Genomic DNA, 20,178 nt, shown 5'->3' on the forward strand with positions numbered 1-20,178 from the left:
AAGGCCTATTGTCACGATCAGAGCTTGTGTCTGCCAGATGAGGAGCAATCAGCGCGGCTGCAAGAGATCACCTCATCAAGCGTTCCCTACTTCAACTGGCAGAACCCGTCATCCAACGTTGCAGTGTTAAACTGCCTACCGAGGTACGACGATGCTACCTGAAGACCAGCTGTAACTACCCCTGTTTATGCTTGCCCTAACCTTCCGTTTCTTGTGCCCCAGGACTTCGCTCCAGCGTCCTTCCACCCTGACGTCTCGAGCTCCAGCGTCCTTCCACCCTGACGTCTCGAGCCCCAGCGTCCTTCCACCCTGACGTCTCGAGCCTCCCTGCTCACTCTCAAGCGCAAGACCTGTGTCCTCTCTCTCGCTGCCGACAGCTGCACTGGAGTGCACCTGCTCTCATTCTTCTCCCCCCCAAGAACATTATAACCTCTGTGTTGTTCACATTCCTGTTTCACATTCCTGTTATACTCTGCTTGGTTGGGAAGAATAATTAAAGAACCCTAAACCGCTCCATTCTCTCCTCCTGTGTTTTGCCATTGGGCTCCGCAAGAACCCCCCATCCTCACAGAACACTGCGACCATGATGTCGGACTCAACAGCACAAGAGGCCGGTGAATGGAGCACCAGCATCCAGGCCGCCGTCAACGGACACGCCAGTCGGGTAAATCAACACTCACAGATACTGGATGAGACTATTGCCCAACTCAGCGCTCTCACTCTCAGCGCCGCGGAGCGAGACAAACGATTAGAGCGTTTCGAAGCATATTTAACGGCCCAGCCAATTCCGCCTACTGTCTCTCCACTCGTGGTATCCCCACCTGTAGTATCCCAGTCCCGGGAACCTCACGTACCCTCGCCAGAGTGTTACGACGGAAACGTTGCCAAATGTCGTGCCTTCCTCTTCCAATGCTCTTTAGTGTTTGGGCAACAACCTCTAACATTCCAGAGCGACAAATCCAAAATATCCTACCTGTCTGGTTTGCTGACGGGGCCCGCGTTAGAATGGGCGACAGCCCTCCACTTCAGTAATTCCCCCCTCTGCAATTCGTACTCCGGGTACATCGCCGACATGCAAAAGGTCTTCGACCATCCTCCCGGTAGTTCGGATAGAACGGCCACCTTGTTTACCATCCACCAAGGACACGTAGTGTGAGCGAGTACGCTATCGAATTCCGTATTCTGGCAGCGGGTTCCCAGTGGAATGATGAATCATTATGCGGAGCCTTTCGCCAGGGCCTCAGCGAAGTTCTAAAGGACGAATTGGCGTCGAAAGAGAGGCCTACTTCCCTTGACAACTTGATTAACTTAGCCAGAGAGCTGGACACGCGTCTCCGGGAACGCCGCCGTGAAAAGGCCAGCACCGTCAACAGCGTCCCGCCGCAGGGCCGCTGAGCAGGAGCGTCCCGTTAATAGTGTCCCGCTGCAGCACAGCAGAACCGACGATTCGGAGCCCATGGACCTCGACCGCTCTCACCTTCCTCTCCGCAAATGCCGTCACAGACTCAGGTCAGGGGCATGTCTGTACTTCGGGCAACTAGGCCACTCCATCGCCTCATGTTCGGTTCGCCCAAACGACGGGGCTCGGCTGTGACGCTGGGCACATGCACGAGCCTTAAATTGGTTCCCAGTTCCGGTCCGAATATGCAATTCAGTGCCACGCTTTACCACAACGGTCAATCCCTCCCTCTGTCCACGCTGGTCGACTCGGGCGCAGACGAAAACATCATCGACGCTGGGGTAGTGTCCCACTACCACATTGCCACCAACGCCTTACCCATTCCCCGAGATGCCCAAGGCCTAAACGGGAAGTTGCTCTCGCAAATAACACGCCACACCACGCCTCTCCGCCTTCAACTCTCCGGGAATCATAGCGAGGAGATCCGTTTTCACGTCACTGATTCCCCCCATAACCCAATCGTTCTCGGCATGCCTTGGCTAAAGCTACACAACCTTGTAATAAATTGGCCAACGGGCTCAGTCACGAGCTGGAGTGCTCACTGTCACGCCTCTTGTCTCCGGTCGGCGCGGTCACCACTGGGGGCCACTGGTTCTCCCGTTCCCAACGAACCTGTTGACCTTTCGACTGTTCCTCCAATTTACCACGACCTAGAGGCTGTGTTTAGCAAACAACAAGCTCTCTCCCTACCTCCTCATCGCCAGTACGACTGTGCTATAGACCTGCTCCCGGGAGCCCCGCTCCCCCCTAGCCGCCTGTTTAACCTCTCACGCCCAGAGAGAGAGTCTATGGAGAAGTACGTCCACGAGTCCCTGGCCTCGGGCATTATTACCCCCTCCTCCTCTCCTGTCGACGCGGGCTTCTTTTTTGTGTCCAAGAAGGGCCACTCCCTTCGCCCCTGTATTGACTACCGGGGTCTCAATAACATCACGGTTAAGAACAGGTACCCCCTGCCTTTGATTAACTCTGCTTTCGAACCCCTGCAAGGCGCCACCATTTTCTCAAAGTTGGATCTCAGAAATGCCTATCATCTGGTCCGCATCCGGGAGGGAGACGAATGGAAGACGGCCTTCAAGACCCCGCTCGGCCACTTTGAGTACAAGGTGATGCCTTTTGGGTTGACCAACGCCCCTGCTGTCTTCCAGGCCCTTGTCAATGACGTTCTCCGTGATGTCCTGAACCGCTCTGTCTTTGTCTACCTGGAAGACATTCTGATTTTCTCCCGCTCCATGGAGGAGCACATCCAGCATGTCCGCCGGGTCCTCCAGCGCCTACTAGAGAACAAGCTGTTTGTCAAGTCGGAGAAATGTGAGTTCCACATCTCCTCCATCGGGTTCCTCGGCTACATCATCGAGGGTGGCAAGATCCGGGCGGACCCAGAGAAGATCAAGGCGGTGACCGACTGGCCCCGTCCCACCAACGTCAAGCAGCTCCAACGCTTCCTGGGGTTTGCTAACTTCTACCGCCGTTTCGTCAGGGACTACAGCCGGGTCGCGGCACACCTTACTCAACTCACCTCGCCTTCCGTGCCCTTCGTCTGGTCGGACAGAGTGGACTCCGCCTTCGCCGAGCTACGCCAGTGCTTCACCTCCGCGCCCATCCTCGTTCAGCCGGACACGTCCCGCCAGTTTGCGGTGGAGGTAGATGCCTCAAGTACTGGAGTGGGGGCGGTCCTTTCCCAACGTTCTGCCCTCGACCAGAGACTGCACCCCTGTGCCTTCTTCTATCGCCGCCTGACCCCGGCAGAGGTCAATTACGATATCGGGAACCTGGAGCTCCTGGCAGTCAAACTGGCACTGGAGGAGTGGAGGCACTGGCTGGAGGGATCGGAGACCCCCTTCCTGGTCTGGACCGACCACAAGAACCTCGCCTACGTCCAGACGGCCAAGCGCCTGAACTCCCGCCAGGCACACTGGGCACTGTTCTTCACCAGGTTCAATTTCACCCTGACCTACAGGCCTGGCTCCAAGAACACCAAGCCAGACGCCCTCTCCAGGCAGTTCGTCCCAGAGGAGGGTTCCGCACACCCGGACACCATCCTTCCTGCCTGGTGGCTGCCGCCACCTGGGAGATCCAGTCTGTCGTCCGGGAGGCCCAGCGCGTCCAGCCTGATCCAGGTAACGGCCCACCTAACCGGCTTTTTGTCCCCGACCTTGTCCGCTCCCAGGTGCTCGAGTGGGTCCACGCCTCCCGGTTCGCCTGTCATCCTGGGATCAACCGTACCTTGTCCCTGCTGAAGCGACACTTCTGGTGGGTCACCATGAGGGAGGACACCCGCGACTTCGTCCTTGCGTGCACCGTCTGTGCCCGTGGAAAGGCTTCCCACCAACCACCAGCCGGGCTCCTCAGGCCGCTCCCTGTTCCCGGACGGCCTTGGTCGCACGTCGCCCTGGACTTCGTCACCGGACTGCCTCCTTCACACGGTAACACTGTCATTCTCACCATCGTGGACCGGTTCTCAAAGGCCATGCATTTTGTCGCTCTCCCCAAACTCCCCTCTGCTACAGAAACCGCGGACCTGATGGTGCTCCACGTCTTCCGTCTCCACGGGATCCCGGTGGACATCGTCTCCGACAGGGGCCCGCAGTTTATCTCCCAAGTATGGAAGGCTTTCTGCCGGTCCCTGGGGGCCACGGTCAGCCTCTCCTCCGGGTTCCACCCGCAGACCAACGGTCAATCGGAGCGGGCCAACCAGGACCTGGTATCCGCCCTCCGCTGTATGACCACCCGGGACCCCTCCGGCTGGAGTACGTTCCTGCCGTGGATCGAGTACGCCCACAACTCGCTGTCCTCCGCGGCCACAGGTCAGTCTCCCTTTGAGTCCTCCCTGGGCTACCAACCCCCACTGTTCCCTGCACAGGAAGAGGAGATCGCCATGCCTTTGGTGCAGGACCACCTTCGCCGCTGCAGGAGGATATGGGAGGACACGAGGGCTGCGCTGCTCCGCACCGCTGAGCAGAACCGTCACTTCGCCGACCGCCACCGGACTCCGGCTCCCGACTACCAACCAGGTCTCCAGTCCCCTGTCTCCTCCTGCTCCAGAGCCTCCTCCTCCGCTGATCATCGATGACCACCCGGCCTACATCATCCACCAGCTGCTGGACGTGCGTCCCTGTGGTCGTGGGTACCAATACCTCGTGGACTGGGAGGGCTACGGCCCAGAGGAGCGCAGCTGGGTCTCCCGAGGGATGATCCTGGACCCTGAGGTCGTCCGGGATTTCCATCGCCGTCACCCGGACAAGCCTGGGGGCCCGCCAGGAGGCGCCCGTCGAGGGGGGGGTCCTGTCACGATCAGAGCTTGTGTCTGCCAGATGAGGAGCAATCAGCGTGGCTGCAAGAGATCACCTCATCAAGCGTTCCCTACTTCAACTGGCAGAACCCGTCATCCAACGTCGCAGTGTTAAACTGCCTACCGAGGTACGACGACGCTACCTGAAGACCAGCTGTAACTACCCCTGTTTATGCTTGCCCTAACCTTCTGTTTCTTGTGCCCCAGGACTTCGCTCCAGCGTCCTTCCACCCTGACATCTCGAGCCCCAGCATCCTTCCACCCTGACGTCTCGAGCCCCCGCAAAGAGGACTCCTGCTCGCTCTCAAGCGCAAGACCTGTGTCCTCTCTCTCTCGCTGCCGGCAGCTCATTCTTCTCCCCCCCAAGAACATTATAACCTCTGTGTTGTTCACATTTGTGGCAAACAGTTTACAGACCCAATCCCACTCCAAGTAGGTATAAAGACAGGCTGTCCATGGAGTGCAGTCAACTTTGTACTCGCTATCAACTCATGGTTAAAATGGCTTTGTAGTTGCGCTCCCCCTAATGTAATTTCCCCTAACCCCGTCCAGGGGTATGCGGATGATGTACAGTAATAATAGCCTCCAGACAGGAGGATGTCATAAACACCATGCTCTCCAGAACCGACTCCTGCCTAGAGTGGTCTGGATTAGAGGTCATATATGCTAAATGTGCTGTATTCTATGAGAGGCGGAGCGGGGGAAACCGCTGGTACCAGGCAAAAAAAGATATAATTCCCACATTTACAGTTGATAACAAGCCACTGAGAGTCTACGCACGTCATGAAACATATACCTATCTGGGTAATAAATTTAATGTGGCAGGTGAATGGGAACAACAAGTTAGTGAAATTATCTCTGATTACTCAACCAGATTCGATTTAATTGATTCATCGCCCCTGCCACTCATCATGAAACTTGAAGCAGTCAGACAGATAGCCCTGGCCAAAGTTCAGCACCTATTCTCAAATGTACATATTCCTCGCTAATTTCTTTGTGAGATGAACAATAAAACCGTACAGATGGTGAGACAATGGACTGGACTGAACACTCACTCAACATGGGACATCATATTCCATACCATGCGGAGGGGCGGCCTCGGTGCTCCGTGGAGGAAATATGCATAATTAACACTATTATAAACACTATTATATTAATATTAATTAATTGTAATACCATATCCATCCACTAGGACATAAAAGGTCATATTAAAGGTCACTTGCAGACATGCCTGTCTTTGAGTGTTAACAAGTAATGAAATGCAATGTCATGTTGTTGATGCAAAATTGAATTCTGAAGTATCATGTAATTTGGCCATATTGAAATTTGGGATAGTATGTCATCATGTGTTGACGGGCCAATTACAAGGTATAATGTAATATTGTGAAGGGATGTCATCATGTGTTGACCGGCCAATAACAGGGTATTACATCATGAATCAGATGTCCAATAGGCCACAGGATAAATTACACAAGGGTCATTGATTGGTTAAGATCAGTTTAGTACGATAAGAATAACCCACCTCTTTTGTTTGTTATAAAAGCTGATGTTATTGTGATGTTTTTTAGTCTCTCCTCCAGAACTTTATGAAACACTGGAGGTAGTGAGTTAGAAACAGATAGATATCTCTGTTGGACATAGCTGCAATGGGCAGAGGTAATGATGCGATATCTCTGATTAGCAGAGACCCAGAGACTCAGTTACCGTGTGAATTGTCGGTATCTTTAATAATAAACGTCTTCAAATTCACTTTAAGGTAAGACTCTGTTTTTATATTATTGCTGTGTAATTATTCTCACCGTATGGGTTCTTAACTGTGATTTACATAATTGTGTAGAATGGATTTACATAATTGTCACGACACTCCCAACTTTGAATGGACGTACATTGCCACGAGACTCAGTCATCTTCTCAACATGCTGAACAGTGACGACCAGCACGTCAGAGCAGGCCAGAGCCTCTCTGTTCTTAGACCTGCAGAGACACAAGGTCCCCCTGGCGTGTGGGTCGGATCCAAACTTCCTGGGTTACAAGAAGAAAGCAAGTGGAAAGCGGAAACAGCCGCGCCCCCGGATTCGGGGTGTGGTCTGACTGGCCAGACCTGAATGACCTATGCGGCTGGTCCAATGTGGCCCTGGAGTAGGTGGTGCCGGACTCAGACGCTGTTAATTCTGAGGAGATCATCTCTGACCCTACCATCTCCGTGAAGGCCACCATTGACATCTGTGGAACGTGGCATGAACTGCCACTTACCAATGCCCGTGGCCATCTCATGTCAGCACAACAACAACGCCAACGTCAACACTGGACTGAGCTTAAACTGCAAGGGAAGCTTGCCTGTCTCCCTGCCGCTGACCACTCTGTCTCGCACACAGTTTAAAAATGTTTAGCTATTGATGAGAGCATCATCATTTTCACTCTAAAAGCTAGGCTACAGGTTTTACCATCGATGCTCAACCTTTCCATCTGGTTCCCTGGCAGTCATAGCCCACACTGCATACACCATGGTCACGGACAGACAACAGAAACCATGTCTCACATACTCAATGGCTGTCATGCATACAAAGGGCTTTACATTTGTAGGCATGATAGGATCGTGGATCTGATTGCAGACAGTGTCAGCTCCACACTCGGGTCACCTGCAACATATAAGCTGTATAAGCACACCAGTGTGAAGCCATATATGCTCAATCTGTGTAGGGACAATTCACTGTTCTCTGATATTTCAGAAAACACCCCTGATGTTGTTGTTGTTAATGAGAATAAAAGAGAGGTTCTCATCCTAGAAGTTGGCTGCACGTTTGACTACAGTCTAGAGGAAGCCTTTACAACCAAAATGTTAAAGTATCAACTGTTAGAGCATACCATATCACAACTCGGCTACAACTGTAAACTTTTAGTCTTCATATTTGGAAGCCTGGGTCATGTCCATAAGTTGGGTGTTAGAGGCCTTCAGATGGCCGGTCTTCCGAAGAGAAGAGCCAAACAATTAGCAAGATATTGCTCAGTGTCAGCAATTATTGGCAGCCGGGCAATTTGGAGAAGACGCTGCTATCTGTATCCATGAGCTGTGTGTTGATTGTCAGGTTCATCATCCATGTGTGTGTGTAACTTTGGTTGCGATTGTCAATTTGGGCACGAATGTATCAGAATAACCCACAATGTACAAGTGCACTGATAATATTTGTGTCCTTTAAACATTGTCTTTATGTGGACATAAATAAAGATCGAGATGCGCATCACTAGTGTGTGTGTGTGTGTGTGTGTGTGCATCATGCGTGTGTGTATCCAGCTGTGTTTTTGTTTAAATGCTTGTGTGTGTGCGTGCCTGTCTGTGTGTGTGGCTGAGATTCACCACAGCTGCAGCATTTACACGTGCCCGGCACAGTGGGAGGGTCACCCAGTGCAGAACAGAGTGTGTGCCAACATGTCACAGCTGTTGCCATCTGTACAGCAAACTAGGCATCTCCCTCAGAATGAGCTACTGAGCCCAGTGCACTCTGCTCCCCAGCCTCATATGGGATGAGACATAGCATCAACCATGCATAGCCACATCTTTGTCTAGGAGTAAGTACACCTGTTACCCTTGGGTGCATCTCAAAAGACTAAACACGAATGCCTCAACTCATCTCCTCTCCTCCAAGTTAATGTTTTATAGAGTTCAAAGGCAGACTGATGAAGATGTATTGGTGGAATGTTGCATTTGTTAACATTCTTAAAACACAGAACCCCTCTGCTAGATTTTGCTATTAATGTGTTGACAGTTTTGACTAATGGTCATAACTGCTATGGATCAGACTCAGGTGAACGGACACTAAACAGTAAGAAGGTCAGTGGAGGGTCTGTCACTGTGTGGCAGGTTGATGTGTCTCCTCCCAGGTTGCTTACTGTACCTGCACATGCAGCCATCTCAATCTCACTGCCGTCCATGTGAAAATAAATATGCCAATTATACATCAATTATAATTAGAAATACATCAGTTGTTAAAGGTTAGCTTATTTAAGAAGAAAATTTACCATTCTGACCTCTGTGCGTGCAAGTGCAGAGAGAGAGAGAGAGACCCGCTTTTTTAAATACTTGAGAAAATCTGGAAAATGATCTGTACAGATATCTCTTATGATTTGGAAATAGGAGTATTAATGTTGTGTATTAATGCAAGATTGCCGCCTGTGCTGTTGCGCTACTCCGAGATTGCTCCTGCTCTTTCCCATGATTGGAAGGCCACAGGTTCAATCCCAGTAATAGCTCACATCTTGCCAGTTGACGTGCCCTTGAGCAAGGCACTGAACCTTACGTGTGAAGGTTGAACCTACTCTCCGTGTGAGGCCTACATGTACATGTCTCTTGAGGCCAAATACAAAGGAAATAATAACTTTGTGTCTGATATAGCAGTTGGGTTGCAGCCAAATTACATGTTTTAAGCCGCAGGAAAAATGAGGACACAGTATGTGCGACATCCCTGTCAGCCCAGAGAGGTGTTCCATTAGAACGAGCCATATGCTGCTGTCTGATGCCACTTTGTTTTCTCTGAAATCACAGACGGAGATATACAACCACCCCTTCCCCCCCCCCCCCCCCCACCCCACCCCCCAGAGAGGGTGTGGGCTTGAGTGTGTGTTTGTGTGAGTGTGTGTGTGTTTGTCAGTCTGTGTCAGTATTTATATATATATGTGTGTGTGTGTGTGTGTGTGTGTGTGTGTGTGTGTGTGTGTGTGTGTGTGTGTGTGTGTGTGTGTGTGTGTGTGTGTGTGTGTGTGTGTGTGTGTGTGTGTGTGTGTGTGTGTGTGTGTGTGTGTGTGGGGTTATCAGTCTATGTGTGAGTGTGTGTGTTTATCAGCCTGTGTCAAGTCTTTGTGTGTGTCTTTGTGTGTGTGTGTGTGTGTGTGTGTGTGTGTGTGTGTGTGTGTGTGTGTGTGTGTGTGTGTGTGTGTGTGTGTGTGTGTGTGTGTGTGTGTGTGTGTGTGTGTGTGTGTGTGTGAGATGATCAGTCTGTGTTAGTCTGTGTGTTTGTGTTTATCAGTCTATATGTCAGTGTGTGTGTGTGTGTGTGTGTGTGTGTGTGTGTGTGTGTGTGTGTGTGTGTGTGTGTATGTGTGTGTGTGTGGGTGTGTCTATGTGTCAATATTTGTGTGTTTATCAGTCTGTGTTTATGTGTCAGTGTGTGGTGTGTTCACAGTCAATGTGTCAGTCTTTGTGTGGGTGTGTGTGTGTGTGTCTGCTTATCAGTCTGTGTCAGTCTTTGTGTCTGTGTTTGTCAGTCTATATGTCAGTGTGTGTGTGTGTGTGTGTGTGTGTGTGTTAGTGATGTTAAAATTCACAGATTCACATCGGTGCACCGGCATAAACGTTCACGATGCGAGTGCACCGGTGGAATAAGTCCGCATCGGCTACAATTCAGGCTGAACTTGCGATGCATCTTGTTGTAGCGTCTTTGCATCGGTCAAAACCGATTCATTTATATAATTTCCTCTCATCACCTTCTGTCAGCAGTGCACTGTGACTGCACACAGCAGATACTATCTTTGCTTCGCTACTACAGAAGGCGAGAGCCGCGTCACAGTTATCAACAAACAGTGGAAGTCGAGGAGGAGGAGACATGAATAGAATTGATCAACTGGCTAACGCTAGTAGCCTCTGGCTAAACTACAGCGTCTAACTAACTAACGTGACTCTGCAACACCAGTTCCATTAGTGAGGAAATCGGGGGGGTGGGGGGGGGGTTATATTGAAGACGCTTGACAACAGGTTCAAACATAACTTCACATTTATTGGCAATTTGTTTCTTTATATCGCTTCCTCCAGCCAGGTTCAAACTGTGTTCTTGACAAAATGCCATCATGGTGTGGTCAGCTACGGAGCATCAGAACGCTCAAACTCAAACGCACTCTCTCTCTCTCTCTCTCTCTCTCTCTCTCTCTCTCTCTCTCTCTGTTCAATGATTTAAAGTGGCCAAACGTTACAATATAAATACTAATTGATAAATAGTTGATGATAAACATTTAATTTCATTATCTGAAATATTATAAAATCATTAAGTCTGCTATAAGCCATTATCCCTTTGTGTGTGATTATTATTGTCTCACAGTAGTGTGTATATACATTGTGTGTGTGTGTGTTTTTAGCTAAAGTGGATAGAAAACACAGTACTATGCAAAAGTCTTCTTAGGCACCCAAGAGTTTTTATATAAATTGTCGTACAGTAGATTATTTTATTTTTAATAATAATATAAGCTGCATATAAGGAATACAACCAAATCCTCTGTCATACCATAAAATTGTCTCATTATTTTGCATCGTGTTGAATCGCATCGTATCGCATTAGGTTGAATCAAATCGTATCGAATCGTATCGTATCTCAACAGGGGGTGAATCGTATTGCATCGCCCGGTGCTTCAAATGTATCGTGAATGTATCGTATCGTTGGCACCGTATCGAGATGCGCATCACTAGTGTGTGTGTGTGTGTGTGTGTGTGTGTGTGTGTAGTTATCAGTCTATGTGTCAGTCTGTATGTGAGTGTGTTTATCAGTCTATGTGTCAGTCTGTGTGTGTGTGTGTGTTAACTCATTCAACGCCAGACCCGATGAAAGTCGGGTTAACTCGCCGACCGTTCAGCGCCAATCACGAGTATAGTCGGGTTTTAATCGTTATTTCTTTTATTAGCAATATCCATTCATTTTCATCCATCCAGCCTGATGTTATCATTGGGAATGGGTCTGAGCTCGCAAAAGGGCAAATACTGCCGCCTACGCCTTCCAGCTTCTTTTCTGGGACGATCCGAGCCGTGCGGGCAGGGTTTAAATACTCAGGCGAGGTAGGCCTTTACAACGGTGGCATGAAACAGTAACCCCGCCCGCCCGTTCATGTGTAACGCTTGGTAATGTGGGACGGACCTCCACTAGCAGTATTTGGAATGGCGATCAGATAATTGGATTACTTCTTTTGCATTACATCAGATACCAGGTAAGGACTCTATATATAAAATCTTGCTGATATTTATTTCTACCCCGATCACGGCTGTCTGTGTGTGTGTGTATGTGTGGCTGTGTGCCGTTGGGTGCAGGAGGGGACTGAAGGAGCCTCGCGCTACGAGGGCCATTTCATTCTTGCATGAGGAAGGATAATAATGATAATCTAGCGTTGATTTCAGGAAGATTAGATAATCAGGCGAAAAATTACAACGTGTTTAGTGTATTCCACTAAAGGGCTATTATCGCGTCTTTTCCTGGGATTACTAAGAATCACCAAAACTATATTCATATTCAAAACGGTATAAACCGGAAATGTACGGATGAAAAAACAATCCGTTTTGAACATGTTGACTGGAAGCAACTCACTGACAATCGACGGGTGTATTAGACCCATAGCTATAATATAAGATATATTTTAAGCACTCGCAAATCTCGCAGTCCCCCCATTGATTAAAGCGATGGCGTAATAGCGCCCTCTGGCGCATTAAGCGATGGCGCAGAATGAGTTAACCCTTTAATCGCCGTTGATGCTTTTCAGCGGCATTCCCCGCCATGCTTATTCTGCCGATGACGCTGTACAGCGTCATTGATATCAATATTTCAAAAATCTGTGATCGAAATCATATTTCTCCCCCGGAGACATTATATGTACTGGTGAGCCCCTGTCAACTCTCTAACGGTTCAAGAGCGCCATCTGGTGGCCGATCGGCAGATCGCCCAGGGCATAAACAGGGAAGTGGACGCTGGTGCTCATTTCAATTTGGTCCGATCACTCGTTATAGGTCCCGGGACTCGAGCTCGACACAATGGATATCGATCCGTTGCCAATAACTCGATAAACAACATGATTTGGACGTATATACTATTATACAACCTGGAAATGGATCGGGTATTTCTATATCCCATAATAGAAAGAATTCTGTTCCACGCTCATCTCCCAACACCCTGAACAATAGATATAGGACTTTGAAGTGGCCATGGTAATGTCAATTTAGCAATACAATTTAAAAAGTTATAGGCTTGCAAAGAAGGGGAACTTCTCCATGTTAAATACGGCTGGCGAGGGATGGTAAATTATGAATTTAACCCCGGCGATCAAAGGGTTAACAGCCTATGTGTCAGTCTTTGTTTGTGTGTGTGTTTGTGTTTGTATGTGTCTGTATTTATGTGTGTATTTGTATCAGTATGATATGGTGACTCTATGATGAACAGAATGATATTTGTCTGGAGATTTGTTTTATAGGCTGGACTTCAACTGGAGAGGATCAATTGGATTCGTTTCTTTCGAAAACGATCTGCTCCAATTATTACCGAACAACTAACATATTTAATCTTTCTACAGTATCTCAACGGGCATATTTCCTAGGCTAGTGAAATTTCTTTACATAAAGGTGGTGATATAGAAATGAATTACCGCCCAATCTCCAGACTACCCTGTTTAGAAAACACTGGATTATGTGGTAAACAACCAACTCAAGTCTTTTCTTTCTTTTTTTTAAACCTAAGTTTTTATTAACATTTTTTTCAACAACATACATAGACAATACATTTCAGCATACAAAACTATAAAGACTGATCAACTAGAAATAAAAATAAAACAGATAGACAAAAATGAGAAAAGAAAAAGTGTGGCATGGGTCCTTTGGTCCATTCTATATTTGCATCCTTTATTTACATTTTCAATCATTTCCTTGTATCCTTTTCAATCCCGTGATGTCGTTCCTTCCCCTCCTATATTCTTCCCACTTTTCCCATTTCGATTCAAATTTCTCCTCTTGCAGCCTCAGCAGATGCGTGATTCTCTCCATTTCCTGTAGCCCTTCTACTATCGCTATCCATTGTTCCTTCGTCTGCGCTTCTACCCTGTACCACAGTTTAGTTAAAGCTTTTTTGGCTGCCACTATTAGTATCTTAATCAAGTATTTGTCTTCCCCTTGAATTCCTTCCTGTGATAGGTTCCCCAGATACAACACTTGGCCTTCCTGGGGTATTTCGTATCCTATTATTTCATTTATTATCTCTCCTATCTCTTTCCAGTAGTTCCTTATTTTCTGACATCTCCAGAATGTGTGTGTGGTTCGCTATTTCTTGTCCACACTCCCTCCAACATGGTTTCTTTGCTGGTGTGTAATTGCCCTGTATTTGTGAGGGCTGTGTGTGTGTGTGGGTCATGAGCAGATAACGGACTCTTAAAGTTATCCGTGAAACGGACAACCACTAGACTGCTTACGGAGATATTTTAGGAGAGGGGAAACATTTTACAACAGAAAACAACCTTTACAGGTGGAAATCTCAAAGTGAGTAATTAAGAAAATAAATCAAGTCCCAAAAAACAGGACTACTCTCAATAAAGAGGTATAGTATAAAAGTAAATAAGCCACAAGGACACCTCCTAATAAAGGAGTTTATATTGGAAAAAGTTAAACAATAAACCTAAGGGAGTTTATGTGTAGAATCACGTGAGTAGCCTAAAATAAGAATGACTACCATAAAGCTCAATTATGAATCAGAGATCAGACTACATATAATGAGCGTGATCAAAAGGACAGCCAACACTAGGAAATGAAAAAGCAGTTGACACTGCGATCTCCAAACTTAAATAGACTCCACATGGCCATAGGCACAGCTGCACTGCATCAGGTGCAATCAAGCCCACACACCTGCCAACCCATGAGGCAATTAACCACAGGGAACAGGGATTGACAGCTATCCCTCACAGAGAGGTGAAATAAAGCAAAAATAGACAGCTGTCCCTCACAGAAAGGTGAAAGAAGGCAAAAACCATGACAGTATTTCTGGCGTTATAAAGAATCTAATTATGTTTTTCCACCCAAACTCCCTCCATATCCTTGATCCTGTGGTTGATTGTTGTGTCTTACATGTGTTATACCATTCCTCCTCTGTTATCTCTATTTCTAACTCTTTCTCCCACTTTTCTTTTATATACAATGTTGTATTTCCCTTACTGTCCATTATTGCCTGATATAGTGCTGATATCACCCTCCCCTTCCTTCCTTCGTATGATTTTACCATTATCTTAATTACCCCATTCTATTCTTTGTCTCTGTCTTGCTTTATTTCCTTGTTATAGTAATCTCGAATCTGTACATATCTAAAGTGGTCCCTATTCTCTAGTCCGAATCTTTCTTTACATTTTTGTAGAGTCTGCATCTCCCCTCCTATCATTCTACATATTGCTGTTATTACTGTCCATCTTTCTAGGTCTCGCTTGATTTTCTGATTGATCTGTGTATAGTTTGCATCGTATAACCCCTCCACCCCTCTTGTAATGTTCACCCCTAGGTACTTGATCCTGTCCATGTCCCATTTAATTTTGTATTTTTCTTTGATCTCTATCGTTGGTGTGTAGTTCAGTGCTAAAGTCTGTGTCTTCGTCACGTTGAGTCTATATCCTGAGTAGTATCCATATTCTGTCAGTAAATCCATCAGTGTCGGAAAGCTTGTTGTCTCATATACACTATCACGTCGTCTGCGAATAGTCCCAATTTATGTTCTGTTCCCCTTATCTCCACCCCTTTGATGTCTTTGGTCTGTCTAATTAGTTGAGCCAGTGGTTCGATGAATACATCGAAGAGCGTTGACGAAAGACAACAACCCTGTCTGGTAGCTATCTCTAGTTTAATCCGGTCCGTCAAACTACCATTTACCTTAATCCTAGCCGTCGGTTCTTGATATAATGCCCTAATTGTTTTCATAGCGTTTTTGTCTAATCCAAATTTCTCCAATACTTTATATAGAAATACCCAGTTTACACTGTCGAAGGCTTTTTCTGCATCTAGGCTAACTAATACTGCACTTCCTCCTTCCTTTTGTATCTCCTCTACCACCTGCACTGTCTTCCTTGTTATCCTGTGTCTGTCTTCCTTTAATGAATCCGGTCTGGTCTTCGTCTATAATATCTGTCATAAATGTCTCAAATCTTTTGGATATTATTGATGTATACATCTTGTAATCTACATTAAGTATGGACACAGGTCTGAAACTGCTACATAGTTCTCTATCTTTCCCTTCTTTTGGAATTGTAGTAATTATGGCCTCTTTCCATGAAGGTGGCATTGTGCCTTTTTCCATTGTGTGTCTGAATGCTGCTTCTAATATGGAGCTCAGTTCCTGTCTAAATGTTTTGTAGAATACCGAGGGGAATCCGTCGCTACCCGGTGACTTACTACTCTTTGCTTTACTGATCGCATTGCATACTTCCATTTCTGTGATCTCTGCATTTAATATTTCGTTCTGTTCCTTCCCTATCGATGGTAGATCTAATTTTTCAAAAAAATTCTCTGTCTCCTCTCCGCTATCTTTGTGTGTATAGCTTCTTATAATATTCTTCAAATGTCTTCTCTATTTCAGCTGGTTCTCTCAGTATTTTGTTTGTGTTCGTGTCCCTTATTGTGTGTATTGTGTTCAGTTTTTGTTGTGTCCTGATTCGTCTAGCTAAAAGTCTGGTCGCTCTCGGTCCCTCTTCATAGTATGTCTGCTTCATGTATCTAGTTTTCTTTTCTATTTCTGTCAGCAGCTCTTTGTTTATCTTTCCTCTAACTTCCTTTACCTCTCTAAGTGTCTTTTGGTTCTTTGAGCTTTGGTGTTCTTTCTCTAATTCTTTCAGTTTCTTTATCAAGTTCTGGTATGTCTCTATTCTAGCCCTCTTGAGTAATGCCGTCTTTGCTATACATTTTCCACGTATTACTACCTTTAGTGCATCCCATAAAATGTTTGGGTCTACCTCTCCATTATCAGTTTCTTCTCTGTATCTAATTATGTCTTCCTTTACTTCATTAACCAAACCTTTGTTATTTAATAGTCCTACATTCAGTCTCCAAACTGTATTTCTCCATCTACTTTTAAGATTCACTGTCAGATACATTGCGCTATGATCTGATATGTCCGTTACCCCTATCCTGCATTCTTCTACCCTGTATCTGTCCCCTGTTGTCATGAGAAAATAGTATATCCTTGAATATGTTGTGTGTGGATGCAAATAATGTGTGTATTCTCTATCTAGTGTGTGCGTTGCTCTCCATATGTCCATGATTCCTAATTCTGCCATTTGTATATTCATATATTTGCTAATGTTTGTCCTCCATTTCTTTGTGTTTGTCGTGTCTATGTCATTGTCATAGTTCAGTACTACATTGAAATCACTTGTACAGATCAGGACCCCTTCCCCTTCCAACGCTATGATATAAAAGATCGTTTCAAATAGATATTTCTCACTGTCTGGTGGAGCATACACATTCACTACCATTTGACCTTCCATTTTCCCCTTGACCATTACATACCTCCCCTCTTTATCCCTTATTTTCAAACTTCACTGTGTTCTTAATTAGTATAGCTACTCCTCTTCTAAGGTTCTGTTTAAAAGAACTATAGAACAGATTTTCATACCCGAATCTCTTCAGCTTTTCATGTTCTTGTGATATTAGATGTGTTTCTTGTAAGAAGATGACCTGTGCCTCCTCTTTCTTAAGTTTCGTCATCACCTTACTCCTCTTGATCGGATTATTCATACCATTCACATTCAACAACATCATTTTTATACCCTTAACTTGTGTCATATTTCTTTTCCAATTGTTTTCCCGTTCTACCCATGTCACATAAAATAATATTTGTGGTTGTAGCCTCTGCTATCTCCGTCTGATTTATATACATATAACCATAATAAACATTAACATCCACATTAACACTTGGAACTTCCATGGCATTTGAGGGTCTCACTCGTACCCCTCTTTCCCCCGCTGGTGGGTGGGGAGTAGTGGCTCTCCTAGTGAGAGGGCTCCCCCTAGTGGCAAAAAAATGTGCACTATATATGTCCAACTCGTACTGTGTGCGACCTCCGAGCTCCCGGTCATAAGCTCTGTATGAGTCACTTTCATGTTCCCGTCGAATTGTATTATGCGTCACGTGTAATCCTGTGGTTCTTTCATGTCCGTCTCAATATATCTCATGAATCCCCATGTCCTTTTTATTAATTTTTTTTATAACTTTCGGTATAATTATCTCTCATGTACTATACCATCTTCTCCTTGCATAAGTCCTTTTCATGTTTTCATCTTCTTGTATTGTGTGTGTCATATGTATATCAGTCTAATGTGTCTTGAATCCCCATGTCCTTTTTTTTTATAACTTTTGGTATAATTATCTCGTATGTACTTTACCATCTTCTCATTGCATCAGTCCTTCTCATGTATACATTAACCTGTATTGTGTGTGTATTGTACTTATCCTCCCTTGGATCACCGTGTCCCCTCTCGTCTCCTCTCTGCCCCCCTTCTCCGTGTCTTTGCGTCTTCCTTCTCAGTTGATCTGCTTTGAATCGATTCAGATCGCCTTCACCTTCCCGTTCTCCTCGCCTTTCCCTCGTCCCTCGACCCTGGTCCATCTCCTCGTTCTCTCCAACCTCTGCAACAGCGTCGGTCTCTCCTCTTCTCCTCCCGGCACCTTCCATCCTCTTCAGTTCATGTCCCTCGCCGCGTCCCGCACGTCGCCGTACACCTTTGCGCCTTCATTCCAATGGACCTTCAGCGTGGTCATTGATGATGATTGAAATTTGATTCCTTTTTCCTTCAGTCTTTTTTATCTGAACGTAGCTCCGACGCTTTACCGCCACCTCTGTCGCATAGTCATGGTCGAAGGTTACTTTCTGTCCCTCCACCTCCATCTTCGTCTGCCAGGCTGCTCTGAGGATGCTTTCTTTGACTTCGAATTCCAGGAAATTAACTATAACTGCTCTCGGTGGTTTGTCCAACCGCGGCTTCGGCGCCAGTGTCCTGTGTGCTCTTTGAATCCCTGTCTTGTCGAGTTATGTCATCTTCAATTATCTTCAAATTAGGCTGTCTACATATTTGATCATAGATTCTCCTTCCATCCCTTCTTTCAGTCGCCATATTCGTATGTTGTTTCTCCGCGACCTCCCCTCCAAGTCCATTAACTTTTCTCTCAATATGTTCTGTTGTTCGAGCGTCTCCTTTAGAATATCTTGTATATCTGTAGTCCATTCCTCGGTTTCAGCCGTCCTTCCTTCCAACATCTTTATGTCTTTCTCTTGTTCCTGTAGTTTTACATCCATTGCCTCGCGTCCCTTATCCATTTCCTCTCTGAGCTCGTCCTGACCTTTCTTTAACTCTTCCCTGAGTCCATCGATGTTGTTTTGGATATTCTGCGTGCTCGCCTGGATAGCCATTGCGTTAGCTTGTATGCTAGTGTGTAGCTCTTGGTTAGCTGTTGCGGTAGCCTGTTGGCTAGTCAACACGCTATCTTGCATGTCCTGCATGTATGCTAGTTTGTATAGCTTGGATATCCTTTGCGTTAGCTTGCCTTTTGGTTACTCACCGTGTTAGCTTGCATGTTATCTCGTAGCTCTTGTATGCTCGCTTGTATGTTCGCTTGCATCTTCACTATCCAGGCGGGTTCCACAGGCTCCACTTCTCTGTCTTCCTGCGTCATGCTCGCCTGATCTACCTCCTCCGCCATTTCCTCGTGCCGAGATCTTTCCTCCGGTGTTTGTACTTCTTCTGGGGTCCTTTTTTTCTCGCTCTTTTTCATGTTCATCCTTCCTTTTCTCTTATATCCTTGAATTGTCACTTTTTCTTTTGTTTTAGTTAGTTTTACTTCCTTTTTTCTATGTTTTTTGCCGGGAGCTCTGACACATGTCAACTACCCACACATCTCAAAACCGGAAATCAAGTATTTTCTTTCAACTCACTCAGTTTTAAGTCCACACCAATCTGGATTTAGAGCTAATCACAGCGCCATTAGTTACAAATGATATAGTATCTGTATTAGATGCAAGGAAACACTGTACTGCCCTTTTTGTGGATCTGTCAAAAGCATATAGCAATTGGGTCGCACCCAAATTATGTCTTTCAAGCCACAGGAAAAACTAGGACACAATGTGTGCAACATCCCCATCAGCTAAGCTCTCACCACTCGTCTCTCTCTCTCTCTCTCTCTCTCTCTCTCTCTCTCTCTCTCTCTCTCTCTCTCTCTCTCTCTCTCTCTCTCTCTCTCTCTCTCTCTCTCCATGGGTGAGTCTGGTAATGAGGGTGCAGTCTGTCTGGACTTGATGTTGCCTAGCGGTAATTTAGAGTGAGCTGTGGGGGCGGGGGGTGGAGAGTTGTGTGGCATCTCTGGAGAATCAGCATCGTTCCGCTAAGACGTCCCACTGAGATTTACTGTGCAAGCAAGAAAGGAAGAGAGAGAGAGAGAGAGAGAGAGAGAGAGAGAGAGAGAGAGAGAGAGAGAGAGAGAGAGAGAGAGACGGGATATTTTATTTAACGTGACATTTTTGAGTTAATACAACTGTGTGTCAGTACTATTCTGTGTGTGGATGTGGTATTACGGGAGAATACTTCTAGTACTATTCATACAGGCCTGTTATACTATACATACAGACCTGGGCACAGAAATACCCAAAGCTACAGCCACAGTATGTTCAAAGT

The sequence above is a fragment of the Notolepis coatsorum genome (assembly GCF_963971535.1).
Source record: "Notolepis coatsorum genome assembly, chromosome: 5".
Lineage (NCBI taxonomy): Eukaryota > Metazoa > Chordata > Actinopteri > Aulopiformes > Paralepididae > Notolepis > Notolepis coatsorum.